We start from the raw sequence: 26029 nt of genomic DNA, 5'->3' as shown, positions 1-26029 counted from the left end.
AGTTCCTTGAAAAATTAAGCAGTTTACTGTTGTATTGTTGATTGCGTTTACTTAAACTTACGGCTGGACTTTTTTCGGGTTCATAAACTCTTTATTTTTATCTTTTATTACTTTTATGTTGTAATTTAATGCATGACCTTGGATATTTGCTCCTCAATTTGGTCCTACTGAACTTGCAGTGTGTTGTGATTTCTAAAGTTGTGGGAATGTATTTAATTTTCTAGTGGTATTATAACATGCGTACATTCTTCGGGATATCAGTGCTCTATTTTCGGATAAGGTATTAATGTACGAGAATACAAAGTAACAGAATGTAGAAAAATGTACTACTGATTGTTATAATGATAAATGAACAAATTCATTAATAATTAATAGAAACCCAACTATATATTGTACTGATTATTTTCAATTACTGTACCGAATTTTTTATCAACTACGAAAATAAAAGTTAGTGGAACTGTATTTATCGAACTATAAATTACAGTCATCAGCCCATTAAAGGACAGTTAAGGATATTGTGCACCAACTGACCTCTCGATTATGTCTCATAAATATTCGATGGGATGTCTGGCGATCTGGGTGGCCACATCATTCGCTCCAACTGTCCAGAATATCCTTCAAATTAATCGGGAACAACTGTGGCTCGTTGACGTGGTGCGTTGTCAACCATACAAATTCCATAGTTGAATGGTTGAAAATGGTCTCCAAGCAGCCGAACATAGCCATTTCCTGTCAATGATCAGCCCATTTGAATCAGAGGATCCAGTCCATTCTATGTAAACACAGCCTGCACCATTATGGAGCCACAGTGCCTTGCTGAAAAGGTGGGCGCATAGCTTGGTGACATCTACGCCACACTCGAGCCCTTCCATAAGCTCTTACCCACTGAAAGTGGTACTCATCTGACCACTCCACTGTTTTCCAAGCGTCTAGGGTCCAACCGATATGGTCACAAGCCCAGGAGAGGCGCTGCAGGCTATACTGTGGTGTTAGCAAAAGCGCTTGCGTCGGTCATCTGCTACCATACCTATTAACGCCACATGTCACCGAAATGTACTGGCGGATACGTTCGTCGTACGTTCCACATTGACTTCTTTAAACGCCGCTGCTTTCTGTCATTGAATCCAAACGTTCAGCCACTGCGTTTTCCATGGTGACATGCCTGAAATTTGGTATATTCGGCACATTCTTTACACTGTGGATCTAAAACTATTGAAATCCCTAACGATTACCTAAATATAATGTCCCGTTCGTGTAGCTCCTGCCACCACTCCATGTTCAAGACAGTTAATTCCCGTCATGCGGCCAACTCCGCCAACACACTCCCCTTTTATACCTTGTATAAGCGATACAAACACCATCTATATATGTTCATATCGCTATCCCATGACTTTCCACCTCAATATACCCATGCAAAAATTATTACACCAAACTGTCTATGAACCTTTAAAAACACGCCGACCCAGTAGTTGTTGCTAGTTGTACAATAATGATAAACATAGCCTCATGAAGTGTTAACTGTCACTGTATATCACTAATAATTTCTTTCAAATTATCAAAATTCATTAACAGGAAAAATAATGGATGTCATACTCAGCAGCAATTAGATAAGGTAATGCCGAAAACACAAGACGCAAAATAAACGTAGGAAATTAATTAATACATGTAATTGAGCAACACTTTTGAATCAGATTATAAATGATTACTGTAGCTCTCAAGAATTGATAATTTAGTTAGTTAATGAACTTCATTCTCAAAATGACAATGAATACAGCTGAAATATAAAACAAACGTAATAGTTTCAGTCAACTACAAACAAGAGTAAAATGTAAGTCCTAATTTCCAGCACCTTCGAAATTTTTACATCAAATTCGCTTTCTGTCTTGATAATGTTACGCTCGGTTATTTTAGTAATAAGAAAATGATCCTACTACTGGTAATAACGACGTGATAAAATCATTTAAAATGGAAGGGGCTTTAAAATTTACATTCCATTGTTCGATTAGACGATTCTACGATACTGGTAAGCCGTAGTGGAGCTGATGGTGGCACGATGTAATGGTTTTCCGGCAACAGCTATTTAGGCAAAGGCTATTCCTTCAGTTATGGTCGAACTTTAACGTACTTGGTTAAGCAGTACTCTTCTTTCCATAATACGCTTGAAATCGATCCCTGAATAAACATTGTAATCCGGCCCATACAACTTCATTCCCGTCGTAACCACTATGCCCTGCCCTAAATTTTGTAACCACGCCGTCTACACACACTTATTTGGGCGCATTCTCGCAGTCACTTCACGGCCGACCTCTTTCACTGCTAACCTCGAACTCCTGACTACAACCCTACTAAATGTTTTTGGTAGTTGATGTCTGTCACTTGCAGCTATAGCGTTGCGTCATCGTCTGCCGCTCGGGTGAACGCGGCACACAAACACGGGGGATCACTTCAGAAAAGTTCTGTTACAAGCTATTGTTGTAGTTATGGTGCTCTTCAGCCCAAAGACTGTTTGGAAGAAGCTCTCCATGTTGTTCTATCAAGTGCTAGCCTCTTTATCTCCGAATAACTACTGCAACCCACATCCTTCTGAATCTCTTATTGTACACGTCACTTCGTCTCCCTCTACAATGTCACCCCCCCCCCCCCTTCCCATTCCCTCCAACACTAAATTGGTGATACGTTGATGTCACAGAATATGTTTTATCAATCAAGCCAATCTTCTAGTCAAGTTGTGCCAAACATTTCTTTCCTCCCCAGTTCTATTCAGTACCTCCTAATCACTTACTTGATTTACCTATCTCATTTTCATATTCCTCTGTAGCACCACACTTCTCTGCTTCTCAAAACTGTCTATCGTCCACATTTCTCTTCCATGCACGACTACACTTCATACAAATAATTTCAGAAAGGACTTCATGAAACTTAAATCAATAGTCGACGGTAACAAATTTCTCTTCTTCAGAGACTCTTTACTTGCCGTTACCAGTCAAAATTTTATATCCCCTTGCGCTTCGGCCATCATCTGTTATTTTATCGCCCAAACAACAAACCTCAACTACTGTTTTGAATGTCACATTACCTAATTAATTCTTTCACCAATACCATATTAAATTCAACTACATTGAGTTGTAATTGTTTTTCTTTAGTTGATGTTCATCCTATATCCTTCTTCCAAAACACTGTTCATTCCGTTCAATTACTTTTCCAAGTCCTTTGCTGGTTGTGACAGTATTACCATGTCGTCGGCAAATCTAAAAGTTTTTATTTCTTCTCCCTGAACTTTAATTCCTACTTTAAATTTTTCTTTGGTTCCTTTATTCCTCGCTCAATGAGATTGATTGTTGTGTTGTTGTGGTCTTCAGTCCTGAGACTGGTTTGATGCAGCTCTCCATGCTACTCTATCCTGTGCAAGCTTCTTCATCTACCAGTACCTACTGCATCCTACATCCTTCTAAATCTGCTTAGTGTATTCATCTCTTGGTTTCCCTCTACGATTTTTACACTCCACGCTGCCCTCCAGTACTGAATTGGTGATCCCTCGATGTCTCAGAACATGTCCTACCAACCGATCCCTTCTTCTAGTCAAGTTGTGCCACAAGCTCCTTTTCTCCACAATTCTATTCAGTACCTCCTCATTAGTTATGTGATCTACTCATGTGATCTTCAGCATTCTCCTGTAGCACCACATTACGAAAACTTCTGTTCTCTTCTTGTCCAAGCTATTTATCGCCCACGTTTCACTTCCATACATGGCTACACTCCACACAAATACTTTCAGGAATTACCTCCTGACATTTAAATCTATACTAGATGTTAACAAATTTTTCTTCTTCAGAAACGCTTTCCTTGCCATTGCCAGTCTACATTTTATATCCTCTCTACTTCGCCCATCATCAGTTATTTTGCTCCCCAAATAGCAAAACTCCTTTACTACTTTAAGTGTCTCATTTCCTAATCTAATTCCCTCAGAATCATCCGACTTAATTCGACTACATTCCATCATCCTCGTTTTACTTTTGTTGATGTTCATCGTATACCCTCCTTTCAAGACGATGTCCATTCCGTTCAACTGCTCTTCCAAGTCCTCTGCTGTCGCTGAGAGAATTACAATATCATTGGCGAACCTCAAAGTTTTTATTTCTTCTCCATGGATTTTAATACATACGCCGAACTTTTCTTTTGTTTCCTTTATTGCTTGCTCAATATATAGATTGAATAACATCGGGGATAGGCTACAACCCTGTCTCACTCCCTTCCCAACCACTACTTCCCTTTCATACCCCTCGACTCGTATGATTGCCATCTGATTTCTGTACAAATTGTAAACAGCCTTACGCTCCCTGTAATTTACCCCTGCCACCTTCAGAATTTGAAAGAGAGTATTCCAATCAACATTGTCAAAAGCTTTCTCTAAGTCTACAAATGCTAGAAACGTAGGTTTTCCTTAATCTTTCTTCTAAGATAAGTCGTAAGGTCAGTATTACAACATTTCTACGGAATCCAAACTGATCTTCCCCGAGGTCGGCTTCTACCAGTTTTTCCATTCGTCTGTAAAGAATTCGCGTTAGTATTTTGCAGCCGTGACTTATTAAACTGATAGTTCGGTAATTTTCACATCTGTCAACACCTGCTTTCTTTTGGATTGGGATTATTATATTCTTCTTGCAGTCTGAGGGTATTTCGAGTATCTCACACATCTTGCTCACCAGATGGTAGAGTTTTGTCAGGACTGGCTGGCTCTCCCAAGGCTGTCAGTAGTTCTAATGGAATGTCTACTCCGGGGGCCTTGATTAGACTCAGGTCTTTCAGTGCTCCGTCAAACTCTTCACGCAATAACGTATCTCCCATTTCATCTTCTTCTACATCCTCTTCCATTTCCATAATATTCTCCTCAAGTACATTGCCCTTGTATAGAACCTCTATATACGCTTTCCACCTTTCTGCTTTCCCTTCTGTGCTTACAACTGGGTTTCCATCATAGCTCTCGATATTCATGCAAGTGGTTCTCCTTTTTCCAAAGGTCTCTTTAATTTTCCTGTAGGCAGTATCTGGCTTACCCCTAGTGAGATAAGCCTCTAAATCCTTACATTTGTCCTCTAGCCATCCCTGCTTATCCATTTTGCACTTCCTGTCGATCTCATTTTTGAGACGTTTGTATTTCTTTTTGCCTGCTTCATTTACTACATTTTTATATTTTCTCAAATTCAGTATTTCTTCTGTTACCCAAGGGTTTCTAATAGCCCTCGTGTTCTTACCTATTTGATCCTCTGCTGCCTTCACTATTTCATCCCTCAAAGCTACCCATTCTTCTTCTACTGTATTTGTTTCCCCAATTTCTGTCAATTGTTCCCTTATGCTCTCCCTGTATCTCTGTACAACCCCTGGTTCTTTCAGTTTATCCATGTCCCATCTCCTTAAATTCCCACCTTTTTGTAATTTCTTCAGTTTCAATCTACATTTCATTACCAATAGATTGTGGTCAGAGTCCATATCTGCCCCTGGAAATGTCTTACAATTTAAAACCCGGTTTCTAAATCTCTGTCTTACCATTAAGTAATCTATCTGATACCTTTTAGTATCTCCACGGTTCTTCCATGTATACAAGCTTCTTTCATGATTCTTAAACCAAGTGTTAGCTATGATTAAGTTATGCTCTGCGCAAAATTGTACCAGGCGGCTTCCTCTTTCATTTCCCAGCCTCAATCCATATTCACCTACTATGTTTCCTTCTCTCCATTTTGCTACTCTTGAATTCCAGTCACCCATGACTATTAAATTTTCGTCTTCCTTCACTACCTGAATAATTTTTTTTATCTCATCATACAATCAATTTCTTCGTCATCTGCAGAGATTGTTGGCATATAAACTTGTACTACTGTAGTAGGCGTGGGCTTCGTGTCTATCTTGGCCACAATTATGCGTTCGCTATGAGATTGATTAGCGTCGAGGAAAGTCTACAACCTTGTCTCACTGCCTTCTAAACCACTGCTTCCCTTTCATGCCTCTCAACTGTTATAACCACCGTCAGGTTTCAGTACAATCTGTAAATAGCCTTTCACTCCCTGTATTTTACCCCTGCTTCCTTGAAAATTTCAAAGAGAGTATGCCTGCCAACATTGTCAAAATCTTTTTCTGTGTCTAACAAATGCTATAAAAGTAGGTTTGCGTTTCATTGACGTATCTACTAAAATAAGTTGTAGGGCCAGTATTGCCTCACGTATTCCTTCATTTCTCCGGAATCGAAACTGATCTTTCCCGAGGTCAGTTTCTACCAGTTTTTCCTTTCTTCTGTAATATTCATTTTAGTGTTTTGCAACTATGATTTATTAAACTGACGGGTCGCAAATTTTTGCATCTGTCAGACCCCGCTATCTTTGAATTGGAATTATTACATTCTTTTAGAAGTCAGAGGGTATTTCGGCTGTCTCGTATATCTTACTCACCAAATGGAATAGTTTTGTCACGGATGGCTCTCCCAAACCTGTCGATACTTCTGGCGGAATGTCTTCTACTCCTGGGTCCCTGTTTCGATCTAAATCTTTCAGTGCTCTGTCAAACTCTTCTCGCAGTATCATATCTCCTTCTCATCTTCGTTTACTTCATTTCTATCATGTTGCCCTCAAAGACATGTCCTTGGTATACACCCTGTGTATACCCCTTACACCTTTCAGATTTCGCTTCTATGCTTAACAGTGGTTTTCCATCTGAGTTCTAGATATTCATAGAGACGGTTCTGTTTTCTACGAGGGCAGTTCAATAAATAATGCAACACATTTTTTTTCTCGGCCAATTTTGGTTGACAAAACCGGAAATTTCTTGTGGAATATTTTCAAACATTCCCGCTTCGTCTCGTATAGTTTCATTGACTTCCGACAGGTGGCAGCGCTGTACGGAGCTGTTAAAATGGCGTCTGTAACGGATGTGCGTTGCAAACAACGGGCAGTGATCGAGTTTCTTTTGGCGGAAAACCAGGGCATCTCAGATATTCATAGGCGCTTGCAGAATGTCTACGGTGATCTGGCAGTGGACAAAAGCACGGTGAGTCGTTGGGCAAAGCGTGTGTCATCATCGCCGCAATGTCAAGCGCAAGACCGTCTGATCTCCCGCGTGCGGGCCGGCCGTGCACAGCTGTGACTTTGATCACCATCAAACAACTCAGTGCTCAACTTGACATCTCTGTTGGTAGTGCTGTCACAATTGTTCACCAGTTGGGATATTCAAAGGTTTTTTCCCGCTGGGTCCCTCGTTGTCTAACCGAACGCCATAAAGAGCAAAGGAGAACCATCTGTGCGGAATTGCTTGCTCGTCATGTGGCTGAGGGTGACAATTTCTTTTCAAAGATTGTTACAGGCGATGAAACATGGGTTCATCACTTCGAACCTGAAACAAAACGGCAATCAATGGAGTGGCGCCACACCCACTCCCCTACCAAGAAAGAGTTTAGAGCCATACCCTCAGCCGGTAAAGTCATGGTTACAGTCTTCTGGGACGCTGAAGTGGTTATTCTGTTTGATGTCCTTCCCCATGGTCAAACGATCAACTCTGAAGTGTATTGCGCTACTCTTCAGAAATTGAAGAAACGACTTCAGCGTGTTCGTAGGCACAAAAATCTGAACGAACTTCTCCTTCTTCATGACAACGCAAGACCTCACACAAGTCTTCGCACCCGAGAGGAGCTCACAAAACTTCAGGGGACTGTTCTTCCTCATGCACCCTACAGCTCCGATCTCGCACCGTCGGATTTCCATATGTTTGGCCCAATGAAGGACGCAATCCGTGGGAGGCACTACGCGGATGATGAAGAAGTTATTGATGCAGTACGACGTTGGCTCCGACATCGACCAGTGGAATGGTACCGTGCAGGCATACAGGCCCTCATTTCAAGGTGGCGTAAGGCCGTAGCATTGAATGGAGATTACGTTGAAAAATAGTGTTGTGTAGCTAAAAGATTGGGGAATAACCTGGTGTATTTCCATGCTGAATAAAACAACCCCTGTTTCAGAAAAAAAATGTGTTGCATTACTTATTGAACTGCCCTCGTAGAAAGGCCTCTTTAACTTTCCTGTATCTGGTATCTATCTTTTCCGTAGTGAAATACTTTTTCTATCCTTAAATCTGTCATCTAACCATTCCTGCTTAGCCATTTTGCACTTTCTGTCAGTCTCAGTTTTATACGTTTGTATTCCCTTTCACCTGCTTCATCAACTACATTTTGATACTTTCTCCTCCTCAATTATATTCAGTATCTCTTTCGTTTTGTAAGGATTTTTACTAGGCTTTGACTTCTTACCTATTTCACCCTCTGCTTTCATTATTGCAACTCCTTTTCAAGTAAATTCAGTATCTCCTGTGTTTGGTAAGGATTTTACTGTATTCCTTTCCCTTTTTTTGTCAACTGTGTACCTATGCTCCCTCTGATACTTTAACAACCTCTGGTCTTTCAACTTATCCAGGTACCATCTCCTTAATTTCCTATCTTTTTGCAATTTCTTCAGTTTTAATCTACAGTTCATAAATGATAAATTCTGGCCAGAGTTCATGTTTGCCCCTGGAAGCGTTTGACAATTTAAAATGTGGTTCCGAAAAATCTGCCTTACAATTCTATAATCAGTCTGTCACCTTTCGGTTTCTCCAGCGCAGGAATGATACGCTGCCTTCAAATGTTTCGGCCTCATGAAGCCTGTCTACTGTGGATCTATCTCGGTGATGATAATAACTGAATATGTGACGCCGAATCGCGTGCGAATGGAACACTACTGCGTGGCTATCGTCGAAGAGACGAGTGGTTGGTATTGTTCAGGCGGGCAGATGGCAATGTTGCTGAAGGTGGCTCATTGCACTCTGCGTCCGGTCGCCATTACACACATTACAGGAGCAGAAACGAAAGCACCGATAATATGTAGGTCGTAGTCTTATGTTCGAATTTCTTTGTAGTTGCTACTTGTAATATGTAAACTCGAAAAACTGAAATGACCTATTTAGTATCTAATATACTGAAATATCGTGAGGTTATTTTTTAAATTTCACAATAGAAAGGAAAACCATTTTCGCAAATTGTCAAACATTCGCAATTAGTTTTTTTTCCTTTGTTAAATATTAGCATTATTAATGAATTCTGCGACGAGCGGAAGAGTAATCTATCAGTATATTAACAATGATAATATGATGAGGGCACTGACATTATGATGATACCGGAAGGTCGAGGGCATGCTTGCTCCTTACGTCTCTGAGCGCGTTATGGTTATGCTAATGAGGAAACGCTACTCACAGTGCTGTCACTATATGGTTTAGAATAGCCTTCTTCAACAGTGTTCGAAATATCAATGCTCTCTCTGAGATGTATAATTAAATTTTCGATGCATTTTTCCACAACGCCTTCGTTCTAGCCTGCTTTTCTGTCGAGATTCGCCGCAGTGTTCAGCATTCGTCCGGGTCTCGCTTGACACCTACCACAAGGAGATATTCAGCTTCAGAGATGGTGAAACTTTATTCATTGGAGCAAAGTAATTTTTTCTTTGCTCCCCTACCGCTTCAATGGCACTGAAGAGACAATGGATGTGGAGGAAGCCAAATGATCTCATGCCCGTGCCTTCTAGCAATCTCGTCAGTTATGTTTGTAGGGAATTTCTGTCTCTTTTGTGTCACAATTTCTAGTAACCCAGCCTTCTTTCAAACTCCTTTTTCCGTCGTTTGAGCCACTGAAGAATATCATCTTTTGTTGGCAAAGTTGGTGTCTTATCGAGAACAATGTAATGATTCGTAGCATTATTCATAGTGATCACTGATGGTTTTGACAGAATTGTCATAAGCGATGCATCGGACCATGTTTGAAAAACTGCAAACGTTGAAAAATGTATAAGGCTTTATACATAATGTTGGCAGGCACAGTTATTGAAATTGACGGCAAATTTAACTTGAGTCATATCGCAAGCAACTGTAATTGATGATTTAATCAGACCGTTTCGCTGTGCTACAGCAGCATCTTCAGGTGGATCTACAAGAAAAGGAATCATCCTTGTTATCTACAAATTTAAAAAAAAAAATTAATTAAGGAAAGCCAAAAAAGTAAATGTAAATATGAGCACTTACACTTGTGTCACATAGATTAGCACACAGAGCCGCACCCAACGTTCGTAGTCACGGAACTCAACCCCTTGAAGAAGGGAAATCGTCAACAAATAATAACCGGCATGGCGGTGGGGTGAGTAGAGCAGTGAATGAGACACTATAACAAAAAAGAACCGTAGTTAATTGAATAAATATGCTTAAAAACTGATTCAGGAAGTATAAAATAAGGTACCATCAGTGGAGCGTCTGTATCAGAAACGTGTCCCATAACCAGCCCCGTTACTACAAAGGTAAAACCCCGAGAAGGATAAAATTATGAAACATTAAAAACTGGGAAGCGAGGAGCTAATTGAGCTATTGAGCCTACCTGTGCATCCGTGTCCTAAATGAGTGCAGATGAATGACAATATTATTGAAAGCCTTATAAGATTGTAAACTTTACTTAAGATACCAAAAAGTAGTAAAAACTGAGAATAAACATTAGATAATAGGGGACCCCACTTATAAAGTTAAACCTATGAAATACAAAGACAAATTAACGAACCGCTTAAAATAACGTAAGTGTCCAAGCTCAGGGTGTTCAGTCAGAGGCTGTGGTACCCTCTGTAATAATAATAATAATAATAATAATGAACTGAATGAACTGATCAACGAAGAACCTCAAATACGACAAGCAATATAGAACAAACTGAGAGAAAAAAAATATATATACCAACAGCAGACGACGTTTACGAACCCTGTGGGTGGTTGCCTCGGCGGGAAAGCTCTAGAGACTGTTCATAATTTGGTACTTCTGGCCTTTTTTATCTTTGCAGTAACGAGGCTGGATAAAGGATTACGTTCCTCAGACCGACGATCTACTGATGATACCTTATTGTAAGCTCCTTGTATTACATTTTAACCACATATATAACATTGACTACTATTTTTTTCGCCTTAGTGCCTCATCCCCTGCACTATTCGCCCCAGTGTTTTGTCGATTATTATTTGTTGCCAACTTCCCGCTTCGTGGGGTTGGATTTCGTGATTACAAACGTTGTGTGGGTCTCTGTGTGCTGTCTATGTTGCACTACGATAAGCGCTTTTATTTGGGTTTATTTTTATTGGCTTTCCTATATTAATTTTTTAAATGTACAAATCATAAGGATTCTTTCCTTTCCATGTAGAGCCACCTGAAGATACTGCTTTAATCCAGGCATACCAGTCGTGATTAAATCATCACTTAAAAGCTATTTGTTGTTTTATTCAAGTTCAGTTTATCATTAACAAGCTGTCTGGTACAAAACAGTCCTATGTGCATGCACGTAAAACAATAGGCATTGACATGAACCCCCCACGCGTTCCACCATTCCAGTCCCTACGTAATGTATGGTTGGCATTAGGATTAATGCCAGTCTGTCAGAACTATATATTCGAAGCACACATACAAGTTCATACACAGAAATCTGCGCCACCATGCAACAAACTTTGTCCATGCCATTAGTATTTTTGGTCAGTTAAATGGTTCAAATGGCTCGAAGCACTAATGGACTTAACATCTGAGGTCATCAGTTCCATAGACTTAGAACTACTTAAACCTAAGCAGGTCCAACGCGTGGAACTGTGAACTAGCAAGTAATTTTAGTGAGACTATAGCTCCCTCGTGTACCACAGATGCTAACATCATTCAGACTGTATCTCTTTATATTGTACATTGTAAAGTCCCTGCCTGACATTATCAGCTAGTCTGATTTCATAATTTTCAAAACTGCTTTCACTACTTTGCAAGAAAAATGTATCACAATATTCCAATTATCTAGTATTCTCAAGAAAATATTGGAAATATGTTTGTGATGAAAGAGAAACATTGAAAAACGCAAACTGAAACTCTGTTCCCACGCCCGGGTTCCCGGGTTCGATTCCCGGTGGGCCCAGGGATTTTCTCTGCCTCGTGATGGCTGGGTGTTGTGCGATGTCCTTAGGTTAGTTAGGTTTAAGTAGTTCTAAGTTCTAGGGGACTGATGACCATAGATGTTAAGTCCCATAGTGCTCATAGCCATTTTTTTGAAACTCTGTGCCAGTAGTTGATTTCCGAGTTGTAATGTTCACATTTCACTAACACAGCACGAAATTCGCATACCTGAAGCAGTATTCTTGTTTTACAACTCTGAGGCTCTTTCTGTATTATTAGTAGCTGCGCGGGGTAGCCGTGCGGTCTTGGGCGCCTAGCCACGGATCGCGCGGCTTCCCCTGTCGGAGGTTCGAGTCCTCCCTCGGGCATGGGTGTGTGTGTTGCCCCTAGCGTAAGTTAGTTTAAGCTAGATTAAGTAGTGCGTAGGCCTAGGGACCGATGACCTCTGCAGTTTGGTCCCACAAATTTCCTGTTTGTAATATTAGTTTTTAATTATTATTTATTTATTAACATGACAGAGTGACCCACCAACCTCGTAACTATAATGGGTCATTTGCTACTAAAAACTAGACGGTTTTCAGAATTTTATTACTTTTTTAAAAATATAGTTGTTAATTTAAGAATGAAAAAACACAGAAAATATGCGACATACATAAAATACAATTGGAAAAAAATACTAATCTTAAAAAAAATACACGAATGGAAAGATTTAGACGACAAAAGGGGTCCCTTTATCTGGCTATTTCAAGCGAGATGGCTTGGGTAAACACTTTGAGCCTGTCTCACCTGATTTAGCATTTCCTGTTGTACTATAGCTACTACTATATGTATGTATGTATGTTGTGATATTAGCTCTACGTGATTCGTGTATAAGATATGACAGTACTATTTGTTACTACAATATGTTCCTCAACTTAACCGCGCTGTATGCGGGAGCTGACCCTCGGTAGGTGGCCTCGAGCCTCGTCTCCCCTCGACAGTACTGTCAGCGTCTTTGCCTTACCTGATAGAAGTTTAAATGGTTCCTACCATGTATTCTTTTGATGAAATTGTTACAGTAATCCTGTCTGGTGTCGTATAATTTGTTTTTATATTTTTGCTTTGCATCTTGGTGTAGTTCCAATCCTACCGCCCTCTCTCATGCTGTTTTTGCTTGCTGGTAATGTATCCTTTTGTTTCTAGCGTCTTCCTTTAGTTCTTTTAACTCAGTTCTCCAGGGAAGTTTCTTTTATGGTACATAATCGGTCATTGGGATAGGTGATAGTTGTTCTTTTTGAAGCAGGTCCGTCGGAATACGAGCTTTGTAGGCTATGCTACCATTGACTATATGCAGGGAAAATTCTTCCACCACGTCCCTTAATTTTTGCCAGTCAGCCTTAATTAGAAGCAGTCGTAGTCCTTGTAATGTGACGTTTGTTTGTTCGTGTTTGTGTGGATAAGTATGACCTTGTGGTCACTGTATGTGGCACATTCTAGTATTTCCTATTTGTTGACATATATTAAGGACTTCGCTTTTGCTAGTGGGATGTCAATATTGCTGGATTCTACTGCATTGTTGCAGTATGTAGGTGTTCGTCAAGCTTTGTTTAGAAAAAAAAGATGTTCAAATGTGTGTGAAATCTTGTGGGACTTAACTGGTAAGGTCATCAGTTCCTAAGCTTACACACTTCTTTAACCTAAATTATCCTAAGGACAAACACGCACACCCATGCCCGAGAGAGGACTAGAACTTCCGCCGGGACCAGCCGCACAGTCCATGACTGCAGCGCCCATAGACCGCTCGGGTAATCCCGCGCGGCTTTGTTTAGAACAGAGAGGCTGCATTCATTTATTGTGCCAACTACGGTTTGTGCCCTGTTGTCTGTTCTGTGTGCATGCCACAGAGTTGACCGTGCATTGATATCACTAAGTATGAGTAATCTTTTGTTCCTCGAAACCTTTGCTATATCTCTTATCTGGCCGCCGAAACGCTCTGTCTCATACGAATACTGTGTTTAAATGGATGTGATAATCCAAGATCCTCGTGCATGCGTAGTTTCAGCTGTAGCTAGCACAAGGTTGTGTTATTTTTGTGACTTTGTAGTTTATGTTCTCTATTACAATTGCTGCCTTGGCTTTCTGAGTCCCGGTAACTGTTGTGAGGTGTATGGGAGGGTCTGGAAGTCTCACTCCACCTAAATATGGCTCGTGGAGACAGATTATATCTGCCTGTATTTCGTTCAGAAGTATACCCAGTTCCATTCCAACCAAAGTGCTCCTATTGCAGTTCACCTGTAAGATCTTCACAGCAGGGGGTATCTAGTAAAGGCAGGGCAGTGGGGTGTCTCCTTAGGATCGTAATAAATGCACCCATGCACACTGACGAAGTACTTATAAACTTTGCCTATATTTAAACCTTCACCTCTTTTGTGCGCATGCTCGTCCCAAGAGTCTGCAGAGCTCACGATGGACGGTTGGCAGGTTCTGTCTTTTAAGTATCATTCTGTCGGTCTGCTATTCTGTAAGGAAAAAAGTTTTTAGCCCTCCGGGTGATTGAGGCGTATCACCAGACTCAGAGCAATCTGGAAAATTTCTCTATTTTCTAACCTACTTGTGTGTATGTTACTCTCAAGACTATAATAATCATTTACGTTATTACTGTGTTGTTTGGGGTTTCTGTGTGTGTCCTGTGGAAACATCCCGACGTTTGTCTTCCCCTATTGTTTGTGTATACTTGGAATTGTGTGTGGATAAAGTATTTTTAACTGTATTATTAGGTAGACTGTTTATATTTAGCACTGAACATTCAGTATGTTTTTGTAATGCTGGAATACTGTTTGTCCATCTCTAGGTTATTTGGCAACTCAGTGTTTTCTTTGTTACTATCTCCCTCTGCGTGTGCTGTATACGCTGCCACAATATGTGAAACGTAGGGGCTTTATGCATTGTCTGTATTTGCCAGAGTCATATTCATTTAATGATGTGTTTTGACCTAGTGTACAAGTAACAGGTATTATATCTTTTTGTGGTTCTTGTACTGATTTGTCAATATGGCTATCTGTTCCTTGTTTTTCGGTGTTGTGAGATGAACGTGTGTTAATATCACTGAGGCGCCCAAGAGCATCATTTTCTGTTTGTCTCCTGCTTGTTATTTTACATTCCGCATTACATGGGTAGAAAACGTCCTCTTCAGTCTCCTCCGCTCTTAGGAGACGTCCGATCTGGTAGATTGAGAACTGGAATATTTTGTGTTCTATCTGCCTTCCTCCCTGCACACACATGTCGCCTACGTAATCAGTGATGTTAAAATATTTTTGCTGTTTTATGTCATTCGTTTGCAGCGATGTAAAATTGTTCATTTCTGGATCTGTTAATCGTGCTGTACACACATTGTGTTGCTGAGCGACTGCACGCTGCCAATATCTCCTTTTAGTTGACAAAGACTTCTGTTTGCCCTTGCATGTATGGTTCCTTTCCATACCTATAACTGTATTTAAGAAGGGATTTTGTGTCTGACAGTTGTAATTGTACCCCGCGTTAGTGAACGTTTCCGGTAATGTCATATGCAGTGCGCTCTATTTGCCTCTCGTGCAACTACCAGTAGGTACGGCAGTCGCGTCCCCCTGCATTCTCACGTATCCTGTTTCTGTATTTGCATGGTATACATACAACTGTGGCTTCCTCTCGGCACTCTGACTTCCTGTGGCCTGGGTTCACACTTTTTCCACTGGATCTTTATCGCAACGTTTTGGCGGGTGACCTAGGCCCCAGCAGTTGAAGCATTCCCAAACGTACACGAAATCTTTGATGTATAAGGACTCGAACTGAACATAAGTTCCTTCCCTTTGCAGCAGCAGAAAATGAACCCTCGGAGTGATATCCAGAACGTTATTAACTGTTAGTTTACCTTTTGGGTCAGTTTTTAACTTTACTTTTTCCTTGTAGAACTTCTCCTTAGAGATGTGTTCGCTTATGTATATCTCAAATACACACATCAAAAAAAGTTTTCCATCACCTCGGTTCTGAGAGTTCCTGAACCTGTACAGAAAACTGAAATAGAGATCAACATAAACATCATTTCCGCCATTATGTTGCTTATGAAAACCACACACTGCACGTTGTACCATCATACAGCGAGACCTTCAGAGGTGGTGGTCGAGATTGCTGTACACAATGGTACCTTTAATACCCAGTAGCACGTACTCTTGCATTGATGCCTGTATTCGTCGTGGCATGCTATTTACAAGTTCATCAAGGCACTGATGGTCCAGATTGTCCCACTGTTAAGCGGCGATTCGGCGTAGATCCCTCAGAGTGGTTGGTGGGTCACGTCGTACATAAACAGTCCTTTTCAATCTATCCCAGGCATGTTCGATAAGGTGCATGTCTGGAGAACATGCTGGCCACTCTAGTCGAGCGATGTCATTATGCTGAAGGAAGTGATTCACAACATGTGCACGACGCGGGCGCTAATCGTCGTCCATGGAGACGAATTCCTCGCCAATATGCTGCCGATATGTTTGCACTATCGGCCAGAGAATGGCATTCACATATCGTACAGACGCTACGGCGTCTTCCGTAATCACCAGCGGCGTACGTCGGCCCCAAATAATGCCACCTCAAAACATCAGGGAACCTCCACCTTGCTGCACTCGCTGGAGAGTGTGTTTAAGGCGTTCAGCCTGATCCAGATGCCTCCAAACACGTCTCCGACTTGTCTGGCTGAAGGCATATGCGTCACTCATCGGTCAAGAGAACGTGATGCCAATCCTGAGCGGTCCATTCGGCATGTTCTTGGGTCCATCTGTACCGCGCTGCATATGTCGTGGTTGCAAAGATGGACCTCGCCAAGGACGTCGGGAGTGAAGTTGCTCATCATGCAGCCTACTGCGCACAGTTTGAGTCGTACCACGACGTCCTGTGGCTGCACGAGAAGCGTTATTCAACATGGTAGCGTTGCTGTGAGGGTTCCTCCGAGCTATACTCCATTGGCAGCGGTCATCCACTGCAGTAGTAGCTCTTGGGCGGCCTGAGTGAGGCATGTAATCGACACTTCCGGTCTCTCTGTATCTCCTCCATGTCCGAAAAACATCGCTTTGGTTCATTCCGAGATGCCGGAACACTTCCATTGTTGAGAGACCTTCCTCGCACAAAGTGACAATGCGGTCACGTTCGAACTGCGATATTGACAGTCTAGGCATGGTTGAACTATAGACAAGGAGAGCCCTGTACCTCCTTTCTGATGGAAGGACTAGAACTGATGGGCTGTCGGACCCCCTCCGTCTAATAGGTGCTAATCATGCATGGTTTTTTGCATCTTTGGGAGGGTTTAGTGACATCTCTGAACGAAGTGACTGTGTCTGAGCGGAAGTTAACGCACCACCGACACGGCGGCATTCTTGTACAAAAACGTTGTTGAAACACGATGACCACCCACACGAACAACCCCATGAAAATGATCCTATTCATATTTTACATTGTCTGGGACGGCCGGACGACAGCGATAATTGCACACAAAAATATCATGGTTATTACCAGCGATGTCACAGTTTAACACAAAATCGATTGCAACGATGGAACTATACATAGCCTTACAGTTTATCAGCATTTAGTTAGTACATTTAGTTAGTAGATGTTAAAAATTCCTAACTTTAGTTAGTACATTGTGCTGAAGGTTTCAGGTGCCAATGCGTAGTAACCCTGTACGATGCTGTTAGGTTGTAACAGTCTCTAAGGTTGCAGTCACTTTTTATCTACCTTTCAAAACAAACACATTCCCGTGGTTGTGATAAATAGAATTTGTAACAAGTTTTACTAATTTTTAACTGTGCGAGCAGTGTAGCGAAAATGTGGCAGCGCTATTTGTTATAACAATTGGCATTTGATAGCATCCGTTGCTTATAAGTGATACTTACTGTGACCCACCGAAACACCATCGTGTATGAATATGCTGGCCTCTGCAGAAATGTATTCGTACATCCTTAGCTAAAGGGAAAATTACCACTAAATGTGAGTAGAATCGGACCCTCCAGTATAAAAGGAAGGTGGGGGTGGCGGTTTGCGTTGTCAGCAGGAAAGCAGTAACAGTAGAATGATTCAGCAGTCAGGAGGTCCCAGTGATTCGAACGTGGACTAGTTATTGGGGCCTTTCAGCCCTTGTAAAGCTGCCTAAACCGATTGTTGGTGATGTGATTCTGACGTGCAAATGCGGTGGAACAACTAGAGAAACTAAATGAAGCTAAAGCAAGACTAGTCAGACATCATCTATCGACGGGCTGGGACAGTAGATCACTGCACATGGTGGCTCTAAAATTTACCTAAAATCAGTGGAAGGAATAACTTGTGCGTTTCAAGGTGCTACCACAATGATAGTGCATAGGGCGTACAGAGGTACGATGGTTGAACAGCTCATTGTAAGTCACACATTTCTGTTGCCAATTGTAAGTCACTTTTGAGATGGCGTAAAGAGGGACACCACTGGATATTAAATGATTGGGAACGAATGATTCAAAGTGATGAATCACACTACATCATGTGGCAATGCAATGGAAAAGTTTGGGCTGCACGAATGCTTGGAGAACGTTACCTGCTACATGTGCAGTGGTAACAGTGAACTATGGAAGAGGTGGGCTTAGGGTATTCAGTTGCCTTTCATGGTTATGGTGTCGTCTCCTCATTGTGTATAAGTTAACACTATGTGTATAACAATGCGAACATATTTTGCAGCAATGTGTACTGCGTACGCTAGAGGAACATTTCGAGAAGGTAAATGTTTCTATCCGCATGACAATAGATCGTGTCACAAAGCGGCGTCTGCAAGGCACTGGCTTGTAGAAAATACATTCCGGAAGTGAACTGGCCTTCCTACACTCCTGACGTGAACCCAGCTCTACACTTTTGTTACTATTGTCATCTGACTGGAAACTGGTTCGATGCAGCTCTCTATGCTAGTCTATCCTTCGCAAGCTTCTTCATCTGTGCGTAACTAGCACAACCTACATCCATTTGAATGTGCTTACTCAATTCGGACCTTGGTCTCCCACTACAGTTTTTACCGCAGCATTACTGTCCGCTACCAATCTGACATTTCCGCGGTGCCTCGTGATTTGTCCTATCAACCGATCTCATCTTTTATAAAATTGCGCCGTAAAAACCTATCTTCCCAACACACTTCAGTTTATCTTTGTTTCTTATTCGATGTACCCAACTGACGTTCAGCCTTTCGTAGAGCACCACATTTTAAAAGATTCGCCCACCTGCTTAGCTGGGTGGTAGCGTGCTCACCTCATATACGAGCGGGCCCTGGTTCGATTCCCGGCCGGGTTGGAGATTTTCTCCGCTCGGGGACTGGGTGTTGTGTTGTCTTCGTCATCATTTCATCCTCATCACCGCCGCACAAGTCGCCCAATGTGGCGTCGACAGCAATAAGGCTCGCACTTGGCAGCAGAACTTCCCCGGATGCGGCCTCCCGGCCAACGATGGAATACGCCCATTTCCATTTAAAAGATTCTGTTTTCTTTTTGTTTGAACTCCTTCTCATCCACGTTTCAATAACGCACAAGGCTGCACTACGGATATATAACCACAGGAAAGACTTACTGCCACTAATGTTGATATTAGGTGTAAACAACGTCGTCTTTTCCAGAAATTATTTTCTTGCTATTGCCGATCAGGATTTCATATCCTCTCGACCTCTCCCGTCTTCAGTTATTTCACTGTGCAAGTAGCAAAACACATTTATTAATCTTTCTTACTGCCCAATCTAATTCACTCAGGATCTCCTGTTCAATTCGATTAGATTCAATTTCCTTGTTTTGGTTTTATTGATGTTAATCTAACAAACTCTTTTCAACATACTATCCATTCCCTTCAAAAGTTCTTCATAATCCATTCATCTACATCTACATCTAGGTGATTACTCTGCAATTCATAATTACATGCCTGACAAAGGGTTCGTCGAACCACCTTCAAGCTATCTATCTACCGTTCCACTCTCATACAACGCACGGGAAAAACGAACACATAAATCTTCCTGTGCGATCTCTGATTTCTCTTATTTTATTAAGATTCCTATGTAGGTGGGCGACAAAAACATGCTTTCACACAGTGAGGAGGAAGTTGGTGTTTGAAATTTCATGAGAAAATCCTGCCACAGCGAAAAATGCCTTTGTTGTAATGGTAGCCTCCCTAATTCATGTAGCATATTCAAGGCACTCTCTCCCCTATTTCAAGATAGTACAACACGAGCTACACTTATTTGAACTTTTTCGATGTCCTCCGTCGATACCATCTGATGCGAATCCCACACCTCATAGCAATGCTCTAGAAGAGTTCGTACGATCGTAGTGTAGGCTGTCTGAAATAGATCGGTTGCATTTTCTCTGCGTTCTGCCAATATAGCATAGTCTTTGGTTTAGTTTACCAACATTACTTATGTGGTCGTTCCAATTAAGGTAGTTCGTAATTGTAATTCCTAAGTATTTATTTGAATTTGCGCCTTTTAGACTTCTGTGATTTATCATGTAAGCGAAATTTAAAGGATTCCTTTTTATACTCATGTGTATAACCTTTGACTTTTCATTAGTTAGGGTCAACTCTTACTTTTAGACCATACATATATCTTGTATAAACCATTTTGCAATTTCTATTGATCATTTGAAGACCTTAGAAGACGGTAAATGATAGCATTATCTGCATACATCGTAAAACTGTTACTCCTAAATCGTTTATCTAGATCAAGAACACCAGAGGACCTATAACACTTCCCTGGGGAACGCCAGATATTACTTCGGTTCTTCTCGTAGAATTTTCGTCAGTTCCTACAAACTGTGTCCTTTCCGACAGCTAATGAAGAATTCGGTCTCACAACTGAGACGTTAGACCATAGACAGGCAGTATGATTGGAAGGCGACTGTGAGGTACAATGTCAACACTCTTCCGGAAATGAAAATAATGGAACCAATTTGACACAACCTGTCAACAGCACCCACTGCTTCGTGATAATAAATAGCTAGTTGTGTCTCACAAGAACGATATTTTCTGAATTCGTGTTGGCTGTTTGTCTATAAATCATTTTCTTCGAGATAACTTATAATGTTCGAACACAGTTACAGATCTAGTTAGATAGTTACCAGCTACCGATCGGTTTCATATTATTGTTTCATATGGAGCTGTTGTATCAGAATACTCTGAGATGAACTTCACTAGTGTACTATAAGGACCGGAGGCCTTACCTTCATTAAGTGTATTAAGCTGGTTTGCTACATGGAGGTCTACTTCTAAGTTACTGATCTTGGCAGTTACTCTTGGATATAATTCTGGAATATTTATTTCGTCCTTGTTGGTGAAGGAATTTCGGAAAACCGTATTTAATAACTCTGCTTTAGTGGCATTGTCCTCAGCGACATCAACATTGTTATCGTGCAGTGAAAGTATTGATTGTGTCTTTCCGCTGGTGTATTTTACGTACGACCTGAATCTCTGCGTATTCTCAGCCCGATTTTTCGTTATGGAAAGTCTTAAAAGCATCTCACATTGGAGTTCGCGCTACATTTCGGGATTCTGTAAAACTTCGCCAGTCGTGAGGGATTTGCGTTCTTTAATCCACTGATGTCATCCCAAAACTTAGAGTTCTTATTCCCATTCCGTGAAATACAATTCCATTACCAAATTTGTCCCTGATCTCCTTTTTCGCTGCTCAATGTACAGATTGAACAACATCTGGGATATTCTGCAGCCCAGTCTCACCCCATTCTCAGCTACATCTTCCCTTTCATGTTCTTCCACACTTTACACCTGCAGTATTATTTCTTTTACGAGTTGTAAATAAAATTTCACTCATTGTACCTTATCCCTGCTACCTCCAGAATTTCATAGAGTATATTTCAGTAAAAATGGTCGTAAGATTTCTATAAATTTATAAAAATCTGTAATTGAGAGCTTGCCTTTTTTCAACGCCTCTTCAAGAATAAGTCGCAATGTCAGTATTGCCTCGCTTGTACCTACATTTCTTTGGATCCCAAAACGATCGTTCTCGAGGCCGGCTTTCGCCAGTTCTTCCATTGTAGTGTAAATAAATCGTGTCACTATCTTTCAACCATGAATAATTATCGCATGATTCGGTAGGATTCATACTTGTCGGACACACGCCCTTTTTGGAATAAGAATTACACCATTCTTATTAAAGTGTGTCTCACATGTCTTGCACATCAGGTGGAATAGTTTTATCATGGTTGACTCTCCGAAGTATATTCCAGGGGCCTTGTCTCCGCTTAGACGTTCATTATTCTTGCAGTATCGTATATCCCATTTCATTTTTACCCACCACCTTTGCTCTTCTATAAAGTTCTCCTCACGTTTGTGTCCGTTGCATAGAACCTCTACATATTCCTTCCGGTTTTCAGCATTGCCTTCTTTACTTAGTAACTAGCTTGTCATAAGAGATTTTGGTAACCATACTGTGGTTCTGTTACCCCCAGAACGCCTTTTTAAACTTCCTATAGGGAGCCTCGGTCTTCCCGTGTCCTTAATATCCTAACATTTTGCATCTTCTTGAATTTGAATATGCAGCTCACAGTTAATCTCTATCCCAACTCTATGACTTCTGTATATTTTTAATGTTTCTCTGGCATCTTCTCAGTCCAAGCGTGTACCGCCTAGGACCGTGCAGAGTTTCTTGAAGCGAACACTGTCAAATACATCTTTCAGATCAATAAAGGGTTTACAGCTATCTCTATTTAATTCCAGTTGTCTTTCTAGAAAGCTGTCGAATCCTATAATGGATTCTATAGTCTTTGATTTTGGTCTATCACTGTACTTCCTTCTAATTTTAGTTGTATTGTGCTCTTTATTCAGCTTTTTTATTATGGATGTAAGTATTTTTGTTGCACGGGAAACTGCGATTATCGTAGTGCTTTTACTGCAGTCTGTCATATCCTCCTTTTTTATGCGTGAATGCTGTCTTACTTTCTACAAAATTATCTGACAGAGTTCTATAATAATAACAATGTTTTAGAATTCTGATAATTTGCACTTTGATTTTTTGTTCTCTAGAGATCTACCAGAGATCAAATCAGTTTACAGTTTATCATTAACCCTTAGTAGATAGTTTGAAAAGAAACACCAAGAACTCCTACTGCAAAAAATGCTAATTTACATCTATATGCATCACATTCAACTTATTTCATGTATGATGTCACAATTAAAGCGTTGAAAAAATATGTCTAAGTACCAGCTAAGCAAACCACTTCACCCACTCAGGCCCATTTCTGTATATCTCCAGGAACTTTCATATTACATTCTGTTGGCATTACAACAGAGGTCGAAAGGTCTGAGTCTCCCTGCTTTTTGCTCCTCCATCGCGGCGCGGACCGCTGGAGCAGAGCGGAGTAGGGGGTATGGGGGCGGTGAGTCGGTCCACTGATTGAGCCCTGCCGTGGTCGGGAAGACCGAAGAATTTTCATTAGCCGTTCCACTGCAGGCAGAGGAACACGGACCCACCCGCCAATTAAGTGGCGGCCGCATTTCTATGCTAAAAGCGTGACGTTTCCTAGCCAGGGGCAGTGCGCAGAGGGGAGCGGAATTCGCGGAATCCTTGCTGTCAGCTATACCGGCAGGCTGGAAGAATAAACTGACAGGTTTCTAATTGAAATTGATTAAGCCGTCAAGCTCATCACTGGAATTCATCAAAGGTAACTACAGTTAAATACCAGCGTATAGTCGTTTCTGCGGCTGAGTTAGCCCCTCTTCTAACCATAATGTACCTTAAAGCCCCTCGACAAAAACTGTACCAGTGGTTTAAAGAAGGAACATGTCACACCATTCTATAAGAAGAGTAACAAAGGCAATGAAATGTCCTATAATACTGGGGGCCTCTATGTTTGAACACAGTCAGGCAGACGACGATGTTGGATGCAATAATCGGAAACAGAAGTTTTTATCCGTATATGACGCGACAAGTAAACCAGAAACTTCTTATTCAACGCCTACGTCTCTAACTATTTCATACCTCAATATACTAGGTATGGGAAACTTTCATAATTTTCTGTGTCATATTTATGTGTGACAAATACACTGAAGCACCAAAGAAATTGGTAAACCTGCATAATATCTTGTAGGACCCACGCGAGCAAGCATAAGTGCAGCAGTACAACATGGCATGGACTTGAATAATGTCTGCACCTTGAATTCAGCAGGGCTGTCCATAAATCCGTAAGAGTACGAGGAGGAGAGGATCTCTTCGGCAGAGCATGTTGCAAGGCATCAGAGACATGTTCATGTCTGGGGAGTCTGGTGGTCAGCGGGAATGTTTAAACTCAGAAGAGTGTTCCTGGAGCGACTCGGTAACAATTATGGACGTGCGGGATGTCGCGTTGTCCTTCTGGAATTGCCCAAGTCCATCGGATAGCACAATGACATGAATGGATGCAGGTGATCAGACAGGATGCTTACGAACGTGTCACCAGTCAGAGCCGTATCTAAACAAATCAGGGGTCCAATATCACTCCAACTGCACACGCCCCACACCATTACAGAGCCTCCACCAGCTTTAACAGTCCCCTGGTGACATACAGGGTACATGGATTCATGAGGTTGTCTCCATAGCCGTACACGTCCATCCGCTCGATACAATCTGAAATGACTCTCGTCCGACCAAGCAACATGTTTCCAGTCATCAATTCACGAAGGCTTCCACTTCTGTCACGTTGAACGATTCTTTTCAGTCGTTGTTAGTCCAGTTCTTGCAGGATATTTTTCCGTCCGCAGCAATGTCGGAGATTTGATGCTTTAAAGAATTCCTGATACGCACGACACACTCGTGAAATGGTCGTACCGGAAAATACTCACTTCATCGCTACCTCAGTGATGCTGTGTCTCATCGATCGTGCACCGACTGTAACACTAAGTTCTAACTCACTTAAATCTTGATAAGCTGCCATGGTAGCAGCAGTAATTGATCTAGCAATATGCCAGGCACTAGTTGCCTTATACAGTTGTTGCCGACCGCAGCGGCGTATTCTGCCTGTTTACATGTTTCTGTATTTGAATACGGCTACCTATACCAGTTTCTTTGGCGTTTCAGTGTAGATCCACTTTATAATAAGATTCGACAGAAGGTTGTTTTCTGCCACGGTTATAATTGTTCTACACTGCACGGACGTATTGAAGTTTCTCATTTCAACCAGTATATGGCTTATGGTACTTCTTTCGGCATGATGCCATACAAGCGCCGGCCGATGTGGCCGAGCGGTTCTAGGCGCTTCAGTCTGGAACCGCGTGACCGTTACGGTCGCAGGTTCGAATCCTGCCTCGGGCATGGATGTGTGTGGCGTCCTTAGGTTAGTTAGGTTTAAGTAGTTCTAAGTTATAGGGGACTGATGACCTGCGATGTTAAGTCCCATAGTGCTCAGAGCCATTTGAACCATTTTGTCATATAAGCATGCTGTTTACACGCTGTATCTGCAGATAAAACTCTTCTTCCAAAGATGTATTTACATATGTACTCACAGATAACACAGTTCTTTTAAAGATGTATGTTTTTATGTAACTATGATCTTTCCGTAATGATGAATTATGCAACGTAGATTTACAACCTATGCTGTGCTCTTTGGCTACCACTCAACCAACAATTTCCATACTATAATGTGACCATGTTCGGGGCACTGGTAACTACTGTATTTACGTCCATTTCGTGGCTAGGCTGCCTCGTGGCCGGAAAACATGTTTGCTACCTGTATGCCATAGTTTTCGGTGGTTTTGTACACCTACTCGCTGGGACGCCCAATGAAATAGATCTTCATGACTTCACTCAAAGAAGTCTAATCGTACAAAACATGTAAGCTGTGTCATTTAGATAACTTCTAATCTGACGATGGCACGGCTTACCGATGTTAAATTTTGATTCTTCTCCCTTTTTAAGTATTTGTACAATTTTTTTCGGTGTTTTACTTGATAATGGCTTAAGGCCAAAATCATTATAGTAATATAAAGTAGAGACGATTTTACAGTCAAATGCCGGAAATATCATTCATCATCATCGTGTCGTCTGTTAGGCAGGAGTGCGAACCTCAATTATAAACGACTACTATGATAAAC

The sequence above is a fragment of the Schistocerca americana genome, chromosome 7, assembly GCF_021461395.2.
Source record: "Schistocerca americana isolate TAMUIC-IGC-003095 chromosome 7, iqSchAmer2.1, whole genome shotgun sequence".
In the NCBI taxonomy this organism is placed as follows: domain Eukaryota; kingdom Metazoa; phylum Arthropoda; class Insecta; order Orthoptera; family Acrididae; genus Schistocerca; species Schistocerca americana.
Note: the sequence above shows the minus strand (reverse complement) of the source record.